The 12,025-nt window shown below is 67.1% G+C and overlaps 7 non-coding genes across 7 annotated transcripts; all 7 read right to left on the bottom strand.

The window, feature by feature from the left end:
- Positions 1-1,565: 1,565 nt before the first annotated feature.
- LOC131837489 (small nucleolar RNA SNORD115) lies at positions 1,566-1,646 on the bottom strand. The gene has a single exon (XR_009356087.1). It is a non-coding gene; the product is annotated as a small nucleolar RNA SNORD115 (small nucleolar RNA).
- Positions 1,647-3,243: 1,597 nt separating this feature from the next.
- Positions 3,244-3,324, bottom strand: LOC131837567 (small nucleolar RNA SNORD115). The gene has a single exon (XR_009356165.1). It is a non-coding gene; the product is annotated as a small nucleolar RNA SNORD115 (small nucleolar RNA).
- Positions 3,325-4,916: 1,592 nt separating this feature from the next.
- LOC131837488 (small nucleolar RNA SNORD115) lies at positions 4,917-4,997 on the bottom strand. The gene has a single exon (XR_009356086.1). It is a non-coding gene; the product is annotated as a small nucleolar RNA SNORD115 (small nucleolar RNA).
- Positions 4,998-6,593: 1,596 nt separating this feature from the next.
- Positions 6,594-6,674, bottom strand: LOC131837566 (small nucleolar RNA SNORD115). The gene has a single exon (XR_009356164.1). It is a non-coding gene; the product is annotated as a small nucleolar RNA SNORD115 (small nucleolar RNA).
- Positions 6,675-8,265: 1,591 nt separating this feature from the next.
- Positions 8,266-8,346, bottom strand: LOC131837487 (small nucleolar RNA SNORD115). Its single transcript, XR_009356085.1, has one exon. It is a non-coding gene; the product is annotated as a small nucleolar RNA SNORD115 (small nucleolar RNA).
- A 1,598-nt stretch (positions 8,347-9,944) lies between these two features.
- LOC131837564 (small nucleolar RNA SNORD115) lies at positions 9,945-10,025 on the bottom strand. The gene has a single exon (XR_009356163.1). It is a non-coding gene; the product is annotated as a small nucleolar RNA SNORD115 (small nucleolar RNA).
- Positions 10,026-11,615: 1,590 nt separating this feature from the next.
- LOC131837486 (small nucleolar RNA SNORD115) lies at positions 11,616-11,696 on the bottom strand. The gene has a single exon (XR_009356084.1). It is a non-coding gene; the product is annotated as a small nucleolar RNA SNORD115 (small nucleolar RNA).
- Between the last annotated feature and the right edge of the window lie 329 nt (positions 11,697-12,025).

Raw genomic sequence — 12,025 nt, 5'->3', positions numbered from 1 at the left:
CGCGTCGCCCCCAGAACCTGCTTACCGGGGCTGCGTGGCGGACTGCGCCATGAGCCGGTGTCCTGAGACATTGGACCTGTGGGCAGGGCCGGGCCAGGCAAGACGAGCTGGTGCGGGCGATCTCCCCGCTTGTGGATGCGGTTCTGAGGAGAGACGGAGAGACCAGCTGTCCAAAAGCCCTGGTCCGGGGCACCGGCCGGACGGCCGAGGGCTACCTTTCCCAACGTCCTGGCCGGTGGGGGCCGGGCATACGGCCGACCCACGCATGGCTGATGTGCGAGACGACGGAGCAGGGTCCAGGGCCCCAGCTGCCCTTACCAGGGCATCCCCAAACAAGGGAGATCTAGGCCCCTGGGTCAGCACCACCGTCGGCAGAACGGTCCGTGAACATGGCACTGAGCACAGGGTTTAGACGTGTCTCCGCTGTCTCCTTTGCACGGGAGCCGAGGGGGGCGGTCAGGGAGTTGTGGCCAGGACGCCGCCCACCCACCCATGGTCCCACCTGGGAGCCAAGGATCGGAGCCCCTACCCTGGAAGCCCAAGGTGGCTCGGGCCCACGGCTGCCCCAGGGCCGAGCTCGGAATGCCAGGTCGCTGTCCACCACTACGGCCAGGCACACCACCCACCGGCTGCCCTGGGCGAGGTACCCGACTCTCGCCGTGCAGCGCCGCTTCGTCAGGACCCGGTCCCCGGTGCTTGAGAGCCTCCGGAGAGTGGCTCCGACCCAATGGCTGCAAGGGCCTGGCACTCGCAGATTCCGCCCCGTAGCCCCGTGGAACCCGGCTGTCTCGCGAGCACAAGGTATCCTCTTGCGCTCTTCGCAAGCAGCCTGGTGGGGTCTCCAACGCCTTGGGCGTCTGCGCTGTGGGGCAGGAGCTCAGACCTCGTCAGCCCGCGGAAACAAGCCAAGTCCCGGGCCTCGAGCAACACCCCGTGGCAGAAGATCACAGAAGCTTCTGAGACCACAAGTCTCACGTCCACTACGTTCGTAGGCCCACGAGACACGCCCAGATGGATCAGGGGGCCTCAGGGTCACCTGATCCTATGGCGGCCACTCTGCGCTTTCCGGGTCTTGCCAGCCACCCGGCCCCACGCTCGCGTTCCCTGCCCCTGGGATGGCTCAAGGGCACCCGCTCCCGGGGTGGCCCACGACGTCTGGACCACGAGGACCGCCACCCCAAGCCCACGGCCTGCTGCAGAGTCACTGCTGGGCTACCCGCTTCCCAAGGCGTCTCGGGCCTCCCTCCGAGCCCAAGGCTTCCGCTCACCTCTGCTGCATGTCGACACACCGAGGACCTAGCCGGCCAGGCCCGCCGAAGGACACGAGGAGACGAGGATGGCGAAGCCCTGGCTCCCGGGGAGCTGTCCTGGGAAGGGGATTGGGGCGGTGGGCCAGCTTGAGTGCCAGAACACCCCCGTGGGCACGCGCAGAGGCGCCTGGGCTCCGGGCCCAACGCGCGCAGACGCTCGAGCGTTCGTTCTCCTCTAGCGCCCAGCTGCAGCAGCGCGCCCTCAAATGCCCCGAGGGTCTGGGGGCTGCTGATCCCCGCACGGTCCCCTGCACTGGGCCTCAGCGTAATCCTATTGAGCATGATTTTTAGGTCATCATCGCTCTTCGAGACCATATGAGTTCTCATCATTGACCCAAGCAAGCCGGGGGCGACGCGTGAGGTCCCTGCCCACCCAGAACCCCTCCTTACCGAGGGAGCGGTCGGGACGGCGCCATGCCCCGGCGATCCGAGACACGGGCCCTTTGGGCGGGGCTGGGAGAAGCCAGACTTGGTCGTCCAGGCGAGATCCTCCCTGGGGGACGGGGTTCTAAGGACAGAGGGAGAGGCCAGCTGTCAGAACGGCCTGCTCTGTGGCTCGTGCCCCATGCGGCCACGATCGGTCACGCCCGAAGCCCTGGCGGCTGCTGGCCAGGCGGGTGGAGGAACGAACGACCCAAGGCTCGGAGCCGCCGCAAGCAAGGAAAAGGGCCCTGGGGAGCCGCTGTACATCCCTGGGCCTCCAGAAACTGTGGAGATCAGGGCCCCTGTGGGAACCACCCCTTGCTAAGAAAGGACCCACAACGTGGGCGGGAACACTAGGTAATCGAGTGCCCCCCCCCCGATGCCTCCCTGGCCCCGAGCCAACGGGGGCGGCCCCAGAACTTATGGCCAGGCAGACGCCAACCCCAGATTGGCCCGGCTGCCGTCCGTGCATCCGGGCGCTGGCACTAGCAGCCAACGTTGGCCCCCATGCCCCGACGGTCCACGTCTGGAGAGGGATTCGCGGGTCACGGTCTCCCGCCAGCGGGAGGCAGGGGACCAATGCCCGCCCTGCAACAGGGTCCAGAGTGTCCCCGCGTGGCGGCCCCTCCTCTGGGGGCCTGGCCCGACAGGCTCTCGCCCAATGCCCGCTGTGGCCTGGGGCTCGCCCATTCTTGCCCACGTCCAGCCAAACCATGCTCCATCGACAGCCCAAGCAAACATCGAGGGCTGTACTTCAGCAGCCTCCCAGGCTCCCAAAGTCCTTGGGAGTCTGGTGCCTAGGGCAGGAGCTCTGCCCGCTCCAGCCCCAAGAAACATGTGCTGGGGTTGGCTCGAGCAACCGCCACTCGCTGAGGGGGACAGAAGTCCCTGACGCCAAGGGTCTCCCGAACCCGTCTCCTCACGGGCGCACAGGACACAAAGGGAGGTCCAAGGAGGCCTCAGGGCCACGCGGATCTATGGCGGCATCCCCCCGGGATCCAGTCCCGGCCTGTTCCCGCGGCCCAATGTTCGCGTTCCCTGCACCTGGGATGGTTCAAGGGAGCCTGATCACGCGCCAGCCAACGCTGTGTGGACAACGAGGGCCTCCACCCGTAGCTCAGTGGTGGAGCCAGAGCCCCGTGCCGTGACTCTGGCTTCGCGGACGACGCCCATGGCGTCTGCCATCTCCCGCCAAGCCCAGAGTCTCCCACTCACCTGTCGTGGCCAACGCCGCGCCTACCACCTGGCGCCCAAGGCCCGCTGCAAGACACAAGGAGACAAGGGTTCCTAAGGCATGGCTCCCAGGGAGCTGTCCAGGGGAGGGGAGGGGATTCAGTCTCTAGGCCGGGTGGGCTGCCTCCACACTTCGAGGGGCCCCTGACGTGGACGGGCTTTCCAGGGCAGGAGCAGGGATCCCCGCGGGATCCTTGGCCTCAAGCTCCCAACGGCAGCGCCCCTCCAGGGCCCCGAGGCTCCGGGGGATGCTGATCCCGGCACAGACGCCTGCATTGGGCCTCAGCGTAATCCTATTGAGCATGATTTTTAGGTCATCACCGCTCTTCGAGACCATTTGAGTTGTCATCATTGACCCAAGCAGGTTGGCGGCGATGCGTGCGGTCGCGTCGCCCCCAGAACCTGCTTACCGGGGCTGCGTGGCGGACTGCGCCATGGGCCGGGGTCCTGAGACATTGGACCTGTGGGCAGGGCCGGGCCAGGCAAGACGAGCTGGTGCGGGCGTTCTCCCCGCTTGTGGATGCGGTTCTGAGGAGAGACGGAGAGACCAGCTGTCCAAAAGCCCTGGTCCGGGGCACCGGCCGGACGGCCGAGGGCTACCTTTCCCAACGTCCTGGCCGGTGGGGGCCGGGCATACGTCCGACCCACGCATGGCTGTTGTGCGAGACGACGGAGCAGGGCCCAGGGCCCCAGCTGCCCTTACCAGGGCATCCCCAAACAAGGGAGATCTAGGCCCCTGGGTCAGCACCACCGTCGGCAGAACGGTCCGTGAACATGGCACGGAGCACAGGGTTTTGACGTGTCCCCGCTGTCTCCCTTGCACGGGAGCCGAGGGGGGCGGTCAGGGAGTTGTGGCCAGGACGCCGCCCACCCACCCATGGTCCCACCTGGGAGCCAAGGATCGGAGCCCCTACCCTGGAAGCCCAAGGTGGCTCGGTCCCACGGCTGCCCCAGGGCCGAGCTCTGAATGCCAGGTCGCTGTCCACCACTACGGCCAGGCACACCACCCACCGGCTGCCCTGGGCGACGTACCCGACTCTCGCCGTGCAGCGCCGCTTCGTCAGGACCCGGTCCCCGGTGCTTGAGAGCCTCCGGAGAGAGGCTCCGACCCAATGGCTGCAAGGGCCTGGCCCTCGCAGATTCCGCCCCGTAGCCCCGTGGAACCCGGCTGTCTCGCGAGCACAAGGAATCCTCTTGCGCTCTTCGCAAGCAGCCTGGTGGGGTCTTAAACGGCTTGGGCGTCTGCGCTGTGGGACGGGAGCTCAGGCCTCGTCAGCCCGCGGAAACAAGCCAAGTCCCGGGCCTCGAGCAACACCCCGTGGCAGAAGATCACAGAAGCTTCTGAGACCACAAGTCTCACGTCCACTACGTTCGTAGGCCCACGAGACACGCCCAGATGGATCAGGGGGCCTCAGGGTCCCCTGATCCTATGGCGGCCACTCTGCGCTTTCCGGGTCTTGCCAGCCACCCGGCCCCACGCTCGCGTTCCCTGCCCCTGGGATGGCTCAAGGGCACCCGCTCCCGGGGTGGCCCACGACGTCTGGACCACGAGGACCGCCACCCCACGCCCACGGCCTGCTGCAGAGTCACTGCTGGGCTACCCGCTTCCCAAGGCGTCTCGGGCCTCCCTCCGAGCCCAAGGCTTCCGCTCCCCTCTGCTGCATGTCGACACACCGAGGACCTAGCCGGCCAGGCCCGCCGAAAAACACGAGGAGACGAGGATGGCGAAGCCCTGGCTCCCGGGGAGCTGTCCTGGGAAGTGGATTGGGGCGGTGGGCCAGCTTGAGTGCCAGAACACCCCCGTGGGCACGTGCAGTGGTGCGTGGGCTCCGGGCCCAACGCGCGGAGACGCTCGAGCATTCGTTCTCCTCTAGCGCCCAACTGCAGCAGCGCACCCTCAAATGCCCCGAGGGTCTGGGGGCTGCTGATCCCCGCACGGTCCCCTGCACTGGGCCTCAGCGTAATCCTATTGAGCATGATTTTTAGGTCATCATCGCTCTTCGAGACCATATGAGTTCTCATCATTGACCCAAGCAAGCCGGGGGCGACGCGTGAGGTCCCTGCCCACCCGGAACCCCTCCTTACCGAGGGAGCGGTCGGGACGGCGCCATGCCCCGGCAATCCGAGACACGGGCCCTTTGGGCGGGGCTGGGAGAAGCCAGACTTGTTCGTCCAGGCGAGATCCTCCCTGGGGGACGGGGTTCTAAGGACAGAGGGAGAGGCCAGCTGTCAGAACGGCCTGCTCCGTGGCTCGTGCCCCATGCGGCCACGATTGGTCACGCCCGAAGCCCTGGCCGCTGCTGGACAGGCGGGTGGAGGAACGAACGACCCAAGGCTCGGAGCCGCCGCAAGCAAGGAAAAGGGCCCTGGGGAGCCGCTGTACATCCCTGGGGCTCCAGAAACTGTGGAGATCAGGGCCCCTGTGGGAACCACCCCTTGCTAAGAAAGGCCCCACAACGTGGGCGGGAACACTAGGTAATCGAGTGCCCACCCCCCGATGCCTCCCGGGTCCCGAGCCAACGGGGGCGGCCCCAGAACTTATGGCCAGGCAGACGCCAACCCCAGATTGGCCCGGCTGCCGTCCGTGCATCCGGGCGCTGGCACTCGCAGCCAACGTTGGCCCCCATGCCCCGACGGTCCACGTCTGGAGAGGGAGTCGCGGGTCACTGTCTCCCACCAGCGGGAGGCAGGGGACCAATGCCCGCCCTGCAACAGGGTCCAGAGTCTCCCCGCGTGGCGGCCCCTCCTCTGGGGGCCTGGCCCGACAGCCTCTCGCCCAATGCCCGCTGTGGCCTGGGGCTCGCCCATTCTTGCCCACGTCCAGCCAAACCATGCTCCATCGGCAGCCCAAGCAAACATCGAGGGCTGTACTTCAGCAGCCTCCCAGGCTCCCAAAGTCCTTGGGAGTCTGGTGCCTAGGGCAGGAGCTCTGCCCGCTCCAGCCCCAAGAAACATGCGCTGGGGTTGGCTCGAGCAACCGCCACTCGCTGAGGAGGACAGAAGTCCCTGACGCCAAGGGTCTCCCGAACCCGTCTCCTCACGGGCGCACAGGACACAAAGGGAGGTCCAAGGAGGCCTCAGGGCCACGCGGATCTATGGCGGCATCCCCCCGGGATCCAGTCCCGGCCAGTTCCCGCGGCCCAATGTTCGCGTTCCCTGCACCTGGGATGGCTCAAGGGAGCCTGATCACGCGCCAGCCAACGCTGTGTGGACAACGGGGGCCTCCACCCGTAGCTCAGTGGTGGAGCCAGAGCCCCGTGCCGTGACTCTGGCTTCGCGGACGACGCCCATGGCGTCTGCCATCTCCCGCCAGGCCCAGAGTCTCCCACTCACCTGTCGTGGCCAACGCCGCGCCTACCACCTGGCGCCCAAGGCCCGCTGCAAGACACAAGGAGACAAGGGTTCCTAAGGCATGGCTCCCAGGGAGCTGTCCAGGGGAGGGGAGGGGATTCAGTCTCTAGGCCGGGTGGGCTGCCTCCACAAATCGAGGGGCCCCTGACGTGGACGGGCTTTCCAGAGCAGGCGCAGGGATCCCCGGGGTATCCTTGGCCTCAAGCTCCCAACGGCAGCGCCCCTCCAGGCCCCGAGGCTCCGGGGGATGCTGATCCCGGCACAGACGCCTGCATTGGGCCTCAGCGTAATCCTATTGAGCATGATTTTTAGGTCATCACCGCTCTTCGAGACCATTTGAGTTGTCATCATTGACCCAAGCAGGTTGGCGGCGATGCGTGCGGTCGCATCGCCCCCAGAACCTGCTTACCGGGGCTGCGTGGCGGACTGCGCCATGAGCCGGTGTCCTGAGACATTGGACCTGTGGGCAGGGCCGGGCCAGGCAAGCCGAGCTGGTGCGGGAGATCTCCCCGCTTGTGGATGCGGTTCTGAGGAGAGACGGAGAGACCAGCTGTCCAAAAGCCCTGGTCCGGGGCACCGGCCGGACGGGCGAGGGCTACCTTTCCCAACGTCCTGGTCGGTGGGGGCCGGGCATACGGCCGAACCACGCATGGCTGATGTGCGAGACGACGGAGCAGGGCCCAGGGCCCCAGCTGCCCTTACCAGGGCATCCCCAAACAAGGGAGATCTAGGCCCCGGGGTCAGCACCACCGTCGGCAGAACGGTCCGTGAACATGGCACGGAGCACAGGGTTTTGACGTGTCCCCGCTGTCTCCCTTGCACGGGAGCCGAGGGGGGCGGTCAGGGACTGTTGGCCAGGACGCCGCCCACCCACCCATGGTCCCACCTGGGAGCCAAGGATCGGAGCCCCTACCCTGGAAGCCCAAGGTGGCTCGGGCCCACGGCTGCCCCAGGGCCGAGCTCGGAATGCCAGGTCGCTGTCCACCACTACGGCCAGGCACACCACCCACCGGCTGCCCTGGGCGAGGTACCCGACTCTCGCCGTGCATCGCCGCCTCGTCAGGACCCGGTCCCCGGTGCTTGAGAGCCTCCGGAGAGTGGCTCCGACCAAATGGCTGCAAGGGCCTGGCCCTCGCAGATTCCGCCCCGTAGCCCCGTGGAACCCGGCTGTCTCGCGAGCACAAGGAATCCTCTTGCGCTCTTCGCAAGCAGCCTGGTGGGGTCCCAAACGCCTTGGGCGTCTGCGCTGTGGGGTGGGAGCTCAGGCCTCGTCAGCCCGCGGAAACAAGCCAAGTCCCGGGCCTCGAGCAACACCCTGTGGCAGAAGATCACAGAAGCTTTGAGACCACAAGTCTCACGTCCACTACGTTCGTAGGCCCACTAGACACGCCCAGATGGATCAGGGGGACTCAGGGTCCCCTGATCCTATGGCGGCCACTCTGAGCTTTCCGGGTCTTGCCAGCCACCCGGCCCCACGCTCGCGTTCCCTGCCCCTGGGATGGCTCAAGGGCACCCGCTCCCGGGGTGGCCCACGACGTCTGGACCACGAGGACCGCCACCCCAAGCCCACGGCCTGCTGCAGAGTCACTGCTGGGCTACCCGCTTCCCAAGGCGTCTCGGGCCTCCCTCCGAGCCCAAGGCTTCCGCTCACCTCTGCTGCATGTCGACACACCGAGGACCTAGCCGGCCAGGCCCGCCGAAGGACACGAGGAGACGAGGATGGCGAAGCCCTGGCTCCCGGGGAGCTGTCCTGGGAAGGGGATTGGGGCGGTGGGCCAGCTTGAGTGCCAGAACACCCCCGTGGGCACGCGCAGAGGCGCCTGGGCTCCGGGCCCAACGCGCGCAGACGCTCGAGCGTTCGTTCTCCTCTAGCGCCCAGCTGCAGCAGCGCGCCCTCAAATGCCCCGAGGGTCTGGGGGCTGCTGATTCCCGCACGGTCCCCTGCACTGGGCCTCAGCGTAATCCTATTGAGCATGATTTTTAGGTCATCATCGCTCTTCGAGACCATATGAGTTCTCATCATTGACCCAAGCAAGCCGGGGGCGACGCGTGAGGTCCCTGCCCTCCCGGAACCCCTCCTTACCGAGGGAGCGGTCGGGACGGCGCCATGCCCCGGCGATCCGAGACACGTGCCCTTTCGGCGGGGCTGGGAGAAGCCAGACTTGGTCGTCAAGGCGAGATCCTCCCTGGGGGACGGGGTTCTAAGGACAGAGGGAGAGGCCAGCTGTCAGAACGGCCTGCTCTGTGGCTCGTGCCCCATGCGGCCACGATCGGTCACGCCCGAAGCCCTGGCCGCTGCTGGCCAGGCGGGTGGAGGAACGAACGACCCAAGGCTCGGAGCCGCCGCAAGCAAGGAAAAGGGCCCTGGGGAGCCGCTGTTCATCCCTGGGCCTCCAGAAACTGTGGAGATCAGGGCCCCTGTGGGAACCACCCCTTGCTAAGAAAGGCCCCACAACGTGGGCGGGAACACTAGGTTATCGAGTTACCCCCCCCCCGATGCCTCCCGGGCCCCGAGCCAACGGGGGCGGCCCCAGAACTTATGACCAGGCAGACGCCAACCCCAGATTGGCCCGGCTGCCGTCCGTGCTTCCGGGCGCTGGCACTCGCAGCCAACGTTGGCCCCCATGCCCCGACGGCCCACGTCTGGAGAGGGAGTCGCGGGTCACGGTCTCCCGCCAGCGGGAGGCAGGGGACCAATGCCCGCCCTGCAACAGGGTCCAGAGTCTCCCCGCGTGGCGGCCCCTCCTCTGGGGGCCTGGCCCGACAGGCTCTCGCCCAATGCCCGCTGTGGCCTGGGGCTCGCCCATTCTTGCCCACGTCCAGCCAAACCATGCTCCATCGGCAGCCCAAGGAAACATCGAGGGCTGTACTTCAGCAGCCTCCGAGGCTCCCAAAGTCCTTGGGAGTCTGGTGCCTAGGGCAGGAGCTCTGCCCGCTCCAGCCCCAAGAAACATGCGCTGGGGTTGGCTCGAGCAACCGCCACTCGCTGAGGGGGACAGAAGTCCCTGACGCCAAGGGTCTCCCGAACCCGTCTCCTCACGGGCGCACAGGACACAAAGGGAGGTCCAAGGAGGCCTCAGGGCCACGCGGATCTATGGCGGCATCCCCCCGGGATCCAGTCCCGGCCAGTTCCCGCGGCCCAATGTTCGCGTTCCCTGCACCTGGGATGGCTCAAGGGAGCCTGATCACGCGCCAGCCAACGCTGTGTGGACAACGGGGGCCTCCACCCGTAGCTCAGTGGTGGAGCCAGAGCCCCGTGCCGTGACTCTGGCTTCGCGGATGACGCCCATGGCGTCTGCCATCTCCCGCCAGGCCCAGAGTCTCCCACTCACCTGTCGTGGCCAACGCCGCGCCTACCACCTGGCGCCCAAGGCCCGCTGCAAGACACAAGGAGACAACGGTTCCTAAGGCATGGCTCCCAGGGAGCTGTCCAGGGGAGGGGAGGGGATTCAGTCTCTAGGCCGGGTGGGCTGTCTCCACACCTCGAGGGGCCCCTGACGTGCACGGGCTTTCCAGGGCAGGAGCAGGGATCCCCGGGGGATCCTTGGCCTCAAGCTCCCAACGGCAGCGCCCCTCCAGGGCCCCGAGGCTCCGGGGGATGCTGATCCCGGCACAGACGCCTGCATTGGGCCTCAGCGTAATCCTATTGAGCATGATTTTTAGGTCATCACCGCTCTTCGAGACCATTTGAGTTGTCATCATTGACCCAAGCAGGTTGGCGGCGATGCGTGCGGTCGCGTCGCCCCCAGGACCTGCTTACCGGGGCTGCGTGGCGGACTACGCCATGAGCCTGGGTCCTGAGACATTGGACCTGTGGGCAGGGCCGGGTCAGGCAATACGAGCTGGTGCGGGCGTTCTCCCCGCTTGTGGATGCGGTTCTGAGGAAGACGGAGAGACCAGCTGTCCAAAAGCCCTGGTCCGGGGCACCGGCCGGACGGCCGAGGGCTACCTTTCCCAACGTCCTGGCCGGTGGGGGCCGGGCATACGGCCGACCCACGCATGGCTGATGTGCGAGACGACGGAGCAGGGCCAGGGCCCCAGCTGCCCTTACCAGGGCATCCCCAAACAAGGGAGATCTAGGCCCCTGGGTCAGCACCACCGTCGGCAGAACGGTCCGTGAACATGGCACGGAGCACAGGGTTTTGACGTGTCCCCGCTGTCTCCCTTGCACGGGAGCCGAGGGGGGCGGTCAGGGACTGTTGGCCAGGACGCCGCCCACCCACCCATGGTCCCACCTGGGAGCCAAGGATCGGAGCCCCTACCCTGGAAGCCCAAGGTGGCTCGGTCCCACGGCTGCCACAGGGCCGAGCTCGGAATGCCAGGTCGCTGTCCACCACTACGGCCAGGCACACCACCCACCGGCTGCCCTGGGCGAGGTACCCGACTCTCGCCGTGCATCGCCGCTTCGTCAGGACCCGGTCCCCGGTGCTTGAGAGCCTCCGGAGAGTGGCTCCGACCCAATGGCTGCAAGGGCCTGGCCCTCGCAGATTCCGCCCCGTAGCCCCGTGGAACCCGGCTGTCTCGCGAGCACAAGGAATCCTCTTGCGCTCTTCGCAAGCAGCCTGGTGGGGTCTTAAACGGCTTGGGCGTCTGCGCTGTGGGACGGGAGCTCAGGCCTCGTCAGCCCGCGGAAACAAGCCAAGTCCCGGGCCTCGAGCAACACCCCGTGGCAGAAGATCACAGAAGCTTCTGAGACCACAAGTCTCACGTCCACTACATTCGTAGGCCCACTAGACACGCCCAGATGGATCAGGGGGACTCAGGGTCCCCTGATCCTATGGCGGCCACTCTGAGCTTTCCGGGTCTTGCCAGCCACCCGGCCCCACGCTCGCGTTCCCTGCCCCTGGGATGGCTCAAGGGCACCCGCTCCCGGGGTGGCCCACGACGTCTGGACCACGAGGACCGCCACCGCAAGCCCACCGCCTGCTGCAGAGTCACTGCTGGGCTACCCGCTTCCCAAGGCGTCTCGGGCCTCCCTCCGAGCCCAAGGCTTCCGCTCACCTCTGCTGCATGTCGACACACCGAGGACCTAGCCGGCCAGGCCCGCCGAAGGACACGAGGAGACGAGGATGGCGAAGCCCTGGCTCCCGGGGAGCTGTCCTGGGAAGGGGATTGGGGCGGTGGGCCAGCTTGAGTGCCAGAACACCCCCGTGGGCACGCGCAGAGGCGCCTGGGCTCCGGGCCCAACGCGCGGAGACGCTCGAGCGTTCGTTCTCCTCTAGCGCCCAGCTGCAGCAGCGCGCCCTCAAATGCCCCGAGGGTCTGGGGGCTGCTGATCCCCGCACGGTCCCCTGCACTGGGCCTCAGCGTAATCCTATTGAGCATGATTTTTAGGTCATCATCGCTCTTCGAGACCATATGAGTTCTCATCATTGACCCAAGCAAGCCGGGGGCGACGCGTGAGGTCCCTGCCCACCCGGAACCCCTCCTTACCGAGGGAGCGGTCGGGACGGCGCCATGCCCCGGCGATCCGAGACACGGGCCCTTTGGGCGGGGCTGGGAGTAGCCAGACTTGGTCGTCAAGGCGAGATCCTCCCTGGGGGACGGGGTTCTAAGGACAGAGGGAGAGGCCAGCTGTCAGAACGGCCTGCTCTGTGGCTCGTGCCCCATGCGGCCACGATCGGTCACGCCCGAAGCCTTGGCCGCTGCTGGCCAGGCGGGTGGAGGAACGAACGACCCAAGGCTCGGAGCCGCCGCAAGCAAGGAAA

This window comes from Mustela lutreola, chromosome 7 (genome assembly GCF_030435805.1).
Source record: "Mustela lutreola isolate mMusLut2 chromosome 7, mMusLut2.pri, whole genome shotgun sequence".
Lineage (NCBI taxonomy): Eukaryota > Metazoa > Chordata > Mammalia > Carnivora > Mustelidae > Mustela > Mustela lutreola.
This window is presented reverse-complemented; position numbering and strand designations above follow the sequence as displayed.